We start from the raw sequence: 10,000 nt of genomic DNA, 5'->3' as shown, positions 1-10,000 counted from the left end.
AAACCGTCAAATAGATTAGGAACAGTTTTAAGTAAACTATACGAGGACAGCTTTCCCGAATGCACAATTATGGATGTGTGTTTTTTTCTTACATTGCCGAAGATCCATTAAAATTACATATTGAGGGTATAATCTTAAAGTCTTGGGTACCAAGGTAGACATATCAAAACTGTTATTCGAGCCAAATACATCATAAATATATTCATCACAATTATGGATCATTTAATGCTTCACGATCTTTACCTTTTTCGTAAAAGTTAGGTCATTGGTTTTTTACTCATGTGATTTTGGTTAAATATCTGTCCTTTCTCGGTATATTTTTAAGATATGTAGAAGGATTGTCCCTAAGGTTAATATCTTGCAAGTTACCAATATAAAAAGATGTCTGAATGTTTACATAAATGAGGAGACACACTCAAACATTCATAAAGGAACAAATGTCATAATGTTCTTGGCAATGATCATAGATTTAAATGCATGCTTACATAGCTTTCAGAATCTTCAAATTCCCTAACCTGCTTTCATTTATGGTAATGAAAAATACAACTGACCTCTCGAAATTAAATTCATTTCCATTAACGTACAGTTCATATTGCTGAAATTAAAAAAGCCTTCATTTGAAAAATTTCACTTGGAACTAGTGTAAGGACAGTAGTTACTTCATGCCAACTGTTCCAAGACAGAGGTCACAAAACTGCAACGCATCAGTGAACAGCAATTAAGGAAGCAACTGGGAAGAAAAGGACAAGGAGAAATGTTCACAAAACGGAGATTGGTTAACTCTCCAACTAGAAAATCAGAAAAATTTAAGAACCAATTTTATATGAAAGAATTGTATCAAAGTGTACAATAACAACAAACATTATGGCAGGAAAACAGATGAAGAAACCAAGCCTCATATAGTAAAGCCACAGATTGTAAGCTAGGCATATGCACAATACTATTACAGTGAGGAAACGTGCATACCTCTTTATCCATTGTTACATTAAACCGAGAAAAAAATAGGGCGACTACCGGAAAAGATTCAAAGTGTACTCGAAAAAAAGGGAAAATTATCGAATTTTCCCAGCTTAAAAAATACTTCTGAAGTACAAAAACCTCTGGCACAAATCTGCCAGTTAAAAAATCGATGAAAATAGAATAATTCCCTTCAAAATCCTGTCCGAGGTAATATGAATTAACAAAGCCTGTGTGCGATTTGTATTTCCAAAACAAGGGAAAATCTTCTTAGTGCATAATTAATGCTCTTGTGATCATGAAGATTATTTTCATACCCATGGGTTGAATGAGGTTTAGTTTTGCATCGAATGCAGTACGGTAGAGCCATTTCCCTTAACAAAAAAAAAATTATCAGGTCGTGTTATCGTTTTGACAGACAGACTTTCCACTGGCACTGATTCTTTACGTTTGAGTGAAAAATATTTCGATGCAAAATGGTCTTTTTTTTTTCTTTTTTTTTTAACTCTCGTTTGTTTTATTTGCTATTGCATCTATTAAAGAGGGAAAAATATCTAACCAAAGGTGTTTAGTATTGTGATTCGCTTTGTTTGCACATAAATTATCAGCAAACCTATTGGTGTACGGAATTTAGATTAATTGAATGTATTTTTAGGTTTACCAATTTAGTGACCTTGTCTAGCGCCGGATATCAAGGTAATTTCAAAGAAATTCTTATAATAATAGCAATCTTCATAATGATAAAAATTATAATTTTAATGGTTTAAATTAACAGCAGAAATAACATAATATAACAAAACCCCATTAACGGGAATTTCCTACATCGTAAAAAAAAGTCTGGATAACAGACAGCAAGAGAAATCCAGTTTGAAAAGAGAGGAAATAAAAGCAATCTCTGAAGAGAATAATCTAAGGATTACTTATCTCCTCCGTAAAGGAAGAACAAGGCGACGTAACGAGAAGTGGCAAAGGCACTACAATAATGGCCACTTCTGCCTGTTTGTTTCTTAGCTTTACACGTTTAAGAGGAGAAAATATTTCTAGCTATATTGTTCTTTTTAATATCTAATTACTGAAATGAGAGTAATTATCAACAAACTTTCAATTTGACTATAACATCGCGTCCTCTAGTGGAAAGAATCGCTTCGGTAAACATTACAGCAATGTTTGTATGCCTGAACTCTAAGAACATTTAAGCATTCTGAATTAAGAGAAAGATTATGCCGTGTCTTTGCTTTCCATGCTAGGCCAAAGAGCAGGTTTTATAAAAAGGATTCCGGAAGGTTTTACGGTTTTCCTTTTGATCCATCCTTGATGTTCAAGCACAAAATTAGATTTAAATAAACCTCGTGAACTTGTTCAGGTAAAAAAAACAGAAAACATTCTCTCCTTTAAATACAGTATATTCCAAGCTTTTACATCCTCCATTAAGTCTATCCTTACTTGTATACGTTCATATGCAAATAGAATATCTAAAGTGTTTGTTTGTCTACTGTGTAGACATCATACGTGATATGATATTTGCTTATTGTCATTATGGCATCAAGTAACCCTAAAGGGAAAGGGTGCTACGATAGTGGGAGGAAGTACAATAAATCATGGGAAGATAAATTTGTGTGGGAAAAAAGAGCTAGTGAAGGAAATGAGGATGCTTTTTGCAAACTATGTAAGACTACCATAGCCCCAAACCATCTCGACTTGCTGATCATGAAAAACCAAAGGGCACTTGATAAGGGTAAATTCTTCAGCAATATGTCAACCATTGCCAGTGAAAATCTTTAATAAACAGGACTCAGAAAAAAAGTGTATTGAAATAGAACTTGCAGTTGCCATTGCTTGTCATTGCACAACAGCTAGTGTTGACCATGTGGGGGAAATAATAAAAAGAAATGGTAAAGGTAGTGCATTAGAGAACCTTCAGCTCCATCGTACTAAATGTAGCAGGATAATTTCCAAAGTAGTATCCCCATTACTATTCAAAGATTTTAAAGATGATGCACATGGAAAAAAGTTTAGTGTACTTATTGATGAAAGTATGGATGTGGCTACAGACAAACATTTGTGTATTGTATTATCAGATATTACAGTGAATCAAAGTCGACTATTGTGACCGAGTTTGGAGGCCTCGCACCCGTTGTTGGAGCAACTGGTCATGAATTATTTATGACCTTAAACAAAAGCTTGGAGAATATGGGTTTTGAGTGGTCTAATTGTGTTGGTTTTGGAATTGATGGGGCTTTAGCAATGATAGGCGAATACAATTCAGTGTGGTCAGGAGTAAGAGAAAAATCACCTAACTGTCAACTCAACAAGTGTGTATGCCATTCCCTCGCACTTTGCATGGAAAAGGCATTTGGCAAATTACCCTCTAGTTTAGGACATTTGTTGCACGAAGTTCCTAAATGGTTCAGTAAGGGCTCGGCCAGACAGAGCGCGATGAGCGGGGAGGTTAGCGGCATGACTCAGCCGGCGGCCAGCAACAAAATGTTGGGTGGCCACACCGGAACCGCCACACCTCTAGCCTCCTCACTGGCTCACTCATGTAGAAAAGTTTGGATTCATGACTTTAATCAACAGAGGATGGAAAAAAAGTGAATTTTACAATTTATATTGTCAGTCTCGTCTATACGACGACAAATTTTACGAATATTTACGCATGACACAACAGACCTTTGATTCTTTGCTGGCAATATTGGAAGTCATGCTCACAAAGCAAACGACTAACTACAAACAACCTCTCGTTACAGCCCTTACACACAAGGACACTAGTGTCCGCCACCGGTGTCGGACACTAGTTGCCTCCCATATTATCAAATGGAGCCTTTCACACGAGACAACAGCAGTGTCCCAAGCAGACAACTTCCGGGCAACAGATATTTCGGTGTCTCACTCGCGCAACACGTGGCATACGCTGACGGTTGCCGCCACTCACTGCAAAGCATTGCTTTAAATGGAAGCTTTCACACATAGCCACCAGTGTCCACCACCGCTGCCCACTGGCCAGCTTCTCATGCTCAGTTTGACACCCACCATCATCCCATGATGGAAGGAGACGGCCTATCAAAGACAATTTCGAAGAAGGTGGAGGAGAAGCTGAACACGGAGGACCTCATTTGTGAAATAGAAAAACTACCAGCACTATGATACCCATCTTGTGAGGGATATGCAAATAAGATAGAAAAGCAGAACTGCTGGAATGCAATAATGGTGAATCTTATTCCTGATTTTGAAGAGAAACCCCTCTCAGAAAAGAAAGAAATACGTAAGTCCTTTATGTTTATTTTTATTTTCTGTTTCATTACATGTTCACAAGGCAAGTAAAGAATCTACTGTGCTTATGTATACAAGTTTATTCATTATTACACACAAAAGTTCCTGTCACCAACCCCACACACACCACCACACCATGTCACCATCACCTACCCACACCACCACACCATGCCACCACCACCTACCCACACCACCACACCAGGTCACCACCCACACCATTGTCTAGATACGTTGTAACTGCCATGGAAGTGCACCTTGGTCACTGATAAAGTAATCCGCAAATTTGTCTCTCAAATGGCTGGCAAGTCTTGAAGTTGGCCCTGCAGCAGGTTCCATATAAAAGAGCCCTTCCACGGTTAAAGTATCCTCAATTCGAACGCCATCTCTGTCTCTTACAAAATTATGCAAAACACAACATGCCTTGATGATGTCCTCTGCCATTGATAGGCTTACATTGAGTGGTCAATGGAAGATGCGCCATTTGTTTGCAAGGATTCCAAATGAGCATTCAATGAGTCTGCAATTGAAGATGTGTTTCTTTTGACTCAAAAATTTACCAGCATATGGGCGCAGAATGTGTTGGAATAGTCCAAAAGCTTCGTTAGCCACAAATACAAAAGGCATGGGTGTTCCAAAGTCTGAGTACGATTCTTGTGGAGCAGGAACATTCAGGGTTTGATTTTCAAGTTTCCTGAAAAATTTACTCTCCTTGAACACAGTTGTGTCAGAAGACTTCCCATATGCACCTACATCAATAAATATGAATTTGTGTGATACATCGCATACAGCAAGAAGCAAAATCGAAAAGTAGTTCTTGTAATTATAATACAAAGAGCCACTATTCTCTGGTTTGATTACCCTGATGTGTTTCCCATCTAAGGCACCAAAACAATGAGGGAAATCAGTCTTTTGGTAAAACTGAGCTGCAATTTCCAACCCAAATCTTTCTGTCACATCAGGAAAACAAAATGTCTTCACTCTTTCCCAAATAGCCTTGCACACTTCCCGGATGATGTTCGCGATGGTAGATACGCTTAATCTGTACTGGTATTGGAGATCAGTCATGGTGTCACCGGTGGCCAGATACCTGTAGCAAAAATAAAAAAAAAAAAAAGTAGGAATAGGTTAATTGTGACTGCAGCACACATACACACACACACATACTGACATTGTACAGTTTGCAAATCGTATTTCTGATGTTTATGATTTCTCTTTGTCAGTGGCTGTTGTTCAGAAGTGGAAGGGAATCCAACCCTGCTATGCCAGAGAGCTGTTGAGGAAGAAGCAAGAAAAGAGTGGATCAGGTGCCTGTGGACGGAAGCAATATGTCTACATTGAAGCCCTGCGTTTTCTTGAAACTGCCTGCGTTTTCTTGAAACTGTCTCCAAACACACTGCAAGCAATATGGATGAAGAGACTAATCAGAATAATGAACATGAAGACTTCCAAGAGCTAGGTAAGGAAATGCAAACTTGGGAGACTGAGAAACGTCCTGGAAAACATTCTCATAACCAGTCTCGGAACACAAAAAGTACTGATGATGAACTCATTGAACTCCTCAAGAAAAAAGCATTGCGTGAGAATCAACAGGCAACAAATGAAAACGACGAGGATAGCATGTTCTTTCTATCCTTAGTAACAGAACTGCACAAGGTACCTGCAGACAGAAAATTGAAGCTAAAGCAGGATATTATTGCTACCATTTACCAGGCTCAACAGGTGTACCAACAATGGACACAGGACTTTCAGCATCAGGCACCTCCCAGATACCAGCCTCCACAGCCATCACCAGTTTTCCACTATGCCCAGCAACCAGCAGTTAATGGGGATTATCATAATTCTCTGAATAACATTCCTCAATGCAGCAACACTAATCTACAAACAACTCCTATGTCTACACCAGCACCATCACCAGCCATGTCTGACATCAGCAACCATATGAATGATAATTAGTTATTTCTTGCATAGTAAGCACCTCATTGTTTGTACTAAATAGAACTGTACTTGTAAGGAAATAAATATTACTAATAGATCAAGTTTTTAAAGTTTTTTTTTGTCTTATTAATAGATCTAGTATTTTTTTTATCATGTATGTCCTCGCAAAAAGTACCAGCAACTAGTTGTATAAGGCTTACCTCAAAGTTACAGCAAGCTTCTCGCCTGGTGCAATGCATTCTCTCATGTTTGTGGTAGTTCCTGTGATGTCTCTCCTGACGTAGCTGAGAAGTTCTTCAAATGATGGTTTGCTCATAGGAAATAGTTGAAAAACTTCTTTTCATTAGAGCACACAAATCATTGAAAAGTGTATGATGCGCTCTTGTGTTCATTCTTGATAACGACATGGGATGTACATGCACCTTCCTCTCTATAGAGCGCCTCTTCGATTTCTTTTTGGCCAGCAAAGCAACCAGTAGAAGCTCTTCGTTTCCCGCCATTCTTCCGACTGAGGTGTGTGAGTGGCTCACTAGTTGCCAGGCGGTGTCTTGAGCAAGGACACTAGTGTACGACACCGGTGGCGGACACTAGTGTCCTCGTGTGTAAGATGCCTAACTCCCGAAGAGAAACTAGTAATAACTTTAAGGTAAGTAAAAAGAAAATATGGGTTTTAAGATCATATTACAAAACTAACGACAAATAAAGCTATTTCCCGAGAATAATGTAGAAATCATTATTAGTTGAGAATTACATCGAAAAAAAAATAAGTAAACCCTTGTATTATGTTGAAATGAAAAGAAAAAAAAAATCAGAAGTTATCAATATTATGCACAATAGTCGTGGTCCTGTAAATCTATGTAGGGACTGGGAGTTGAATGCATGGCGCCGATGGTCTCTCTTGAGGGCCTCTCGTTCTGTTCAACCTCTTCCATTTCTTTTAAGAAAAGATTTTGTATTTGCGTTCTTATGCGGAGCTTTTTTTGTGGGTTTTAGTTTCTTCATGTACGGCAACAAACTTTTGAAGAAATGCAAATCTTCATCACCAGATTCTTCCTGTTCCTTTCTTAACATTTCCAACTTCTGCTTTTCGATTTCAACGAGGTAATCATTTTTTCTTGCCATGTAATCAAGATTTGCTCTTCGCCGTTTCTTTGTCGACGGATTTGTTGATCCGGTGTCAGGGGAGAGAGCTGGAGAAGGGGTCCTAGAATTATGTATCACGAACGATGGCGAAACATGACTTACATTAGACTCAATGTGATCATCAACTAAAGACAGGTCATCTTCCATTATCCTGATGTTTTCTTTTTGGCTCAAGTTGGGGCTCCTATATTCTGGCAGATAAATGTCTTTCAAAAATGATAATTAGGTGAAGTAAGGCCAAGTACTATTAACTATTTCCGGAGCTCCGTCACCTGATTTGGGTTTCTCCAATTTCTTCAATTCTTTTCTATAATAGTCTTTTAGGTTTTTCCATTTTCTTTTAATAGAAATCTCTGAAAGATACAATCAAAGTAAACCAAAGTGTAACATAGCTCTATACATGTTTGAAAAAAAAATATAAAATAAAGGGATAAACAATGAGCTGCTAATAGAAATGATATATTAATTATCATAACAAAAAAATCTTTACTTTTTTTCTCTCCTTTTCAGGTTTCTGGCGAGTGGTGAATCTTTTCGATCTTTGGCTTTGCGTTTTCGTCACGGTAGAAGCACTATTTCAGAAGTTGTAAAGGAAATTTGCAATGCTATTTGGGAGGCTCCTAACAATAAATATTTACCCTATCCAAATAAGGAAGCTTGGCTTGCAACTGCAGAAAACTTTTACAAAAATGGAATTTTCCCAACTGTATTGGAGCATTGGATGGGAAGCATATTGAAATAAGGTGTCCCGCCAGGAGTGGTTCGACATACTTAAATTATAAAAACAAATTTCTATATCGCTACAAGCAATGGCAGATGCTGATGGCAAACCTATCACAATTTATGTTGGTGGTGTTGGTAGGCAGAGTGACACAGGACTTTTCAGATCATCTGATTTATACAAACTTTTGGAGTCTGGACAACTTAATATTCCAGACCTGTCTACGCTTCCTGGTACTGATGTGGAAGTTCCCTATGTCCTCAAGGGAACTTGGATAACAAAAGAAGAATATATAATTACCGTCTATCAAGAGCTCGCAGAAGTGTAGAATGTAGCTTTGGTGTACTGACAAATAAATGGAGGATATTATCTAAACAAATTGAGACAGATGTTACCACCGCTGTATCTATTGTTAAAGCAGTATGTATATTACACAATTATATTTTAGACATGGAGGGGCAAAACTCAGTTTTTTTCAAATGCACCTGGAGAGATGATACAAAGCGCCCAAGCATGTGCAAGACCTCAAGGCTGGCTACTGAGTGGTGCTTTAAATATCAGGGGAGCCCTATGTAATTATTTCAATGGAGTTGGAATAGTTCCATGGCAAAATTATTTAGCTTTACCAGGCAATATAATTGCTTTAGATATGGCATAAAGTTCATAACAATGCATTGTCACTTTTACTTTTAAGATTATACAACTAGTATTGGCATACATATAATGTTTAAACACATACAGGAGAGTTTCATTTGAAATTTCCCTACTCCATATTTTATAAATTTTCTGTGGTTATCTTTCACCTCTTGGTTGGAAAACTCTCTCTCTCTCTCTCTCTCTCTCTCTCTCTCTCTCTCTCTCTCTCTCTCTCTCTCTCTCTCTCTCTCTCTCTCTCTCTCTCTCATATATATATAGACATATATATATACATACATATATATATATATATATATATATATATATATATATATATATATATATATATATATATAATATATATATATATATATATATATATATATATATATATATATATATATTAAGTTCTTAATAGAAATTAAGTGGTGATGCTTTCTAATAAACAGATTGCAATACACGAAAAGGCACACTTATTTTAACTTACCATCCATTTGCAGTTGATTCCCTATAACTTCCCAATGTTTTTTTACCACAAGGTTATTTTTATGTAATGGATGACGAGGATCCCATATTGCTCTCCTCCGGAACTCCTCCCCAATAAATTCTTCCGTAGCCATAGCTGTAAAGACGACAGCCTGAAAGCGTGCAACTTCGGAACTGATAAGAAATATCGTGGTCTAGGGTGAAAACGCGCGAAGCCGCTGCCGTATTTTAAAATATGAAACATAGGTTGGCGGCAACAGTAGCGGTTTGCGGTTTCCCGCTCGTCCTGTCTGGCCATGTGCATAAGATACGTTATGTTTCAATTTTGCGCGGGAACCTCTTCCCGCTAATCTCGCTGCTCATTGCGCTTGGTCTGGCCGGACCCTCAGTGTCATACGAAGAGAATCTTTCAAAGAACTGTTTGCGGTTATTGATGCAAATGAAGAGAGAATAGGAACACCCCTCCCATTTCAAAAACTCTCAAATACACGATGGTTGGTAAGAGGAAAGATCTATATCATTGTAAACTGGGAGGAATTGAAAACCTATTTTTCAGTTGCTTTACCGAATGCAGATGCATCCCGCCGCTACAAAGCAAGGGAAACATTGAATATGTTAAAACATAAGAAAAATCTTTTGTACTTTCACTTTGTGTCACCAATAGTTACAGAGTTTGAGAGACATAATGCACTTTTACAAGCTACCAATGTTGATTCTGAAGGCTTAGTAAGAGTTACTTCTTAACCATAAAATAGAGTACTTAACAAGAGTGGAGAATTCTTACCAATAAACAAGATCGATTATGGTGCTAAATATACCCAGGAACTGAATGCATATATAGAAACAGAAAAT

The 10,000-nt window shown here is 37.6% G+C and overlaps 3 pseudogenes; 1 reads left to right on the top strand and 2 right to left on the bottom strand.

Moving 5' to 3' along the window:
* The first annotated feature begins 2,493 nt into the window (after window positions 1-2,493).
* Window positions 2,494-10,000, top strand: part of LOC137645390 (uncharacterized) — a 42,164-nt pseudogene continuing 34,657 nt past the window's right edge.
* On the bottom strand, window positions 5,103-6,662 carry LOC137644937 (uncharacterized; annotated as a pseudogene).
* On the bottom strand, window positions 6,987-9,282 carry LOC137644740 (uncharacterized; annotated as a pseudogene).

The sequence above is a fragment of the Palaemon carinicauda genome, chromosome 8, assembly GCF_036898095.1.
Source record: "Palaemon carinicauda isolate YSFRI2023 chromosome 8, ASM3689809v2, whole genome shotgun sequence".
NCBI lineage: Eukaryota > Metazoa > Arthropoda > Malacostraca > Decapoda > Palaemonidae > Palaemon > Palaemon carinicauda.
This window is presented reverse-complemented; position numbering and strand designations above follow the sequence as displayed.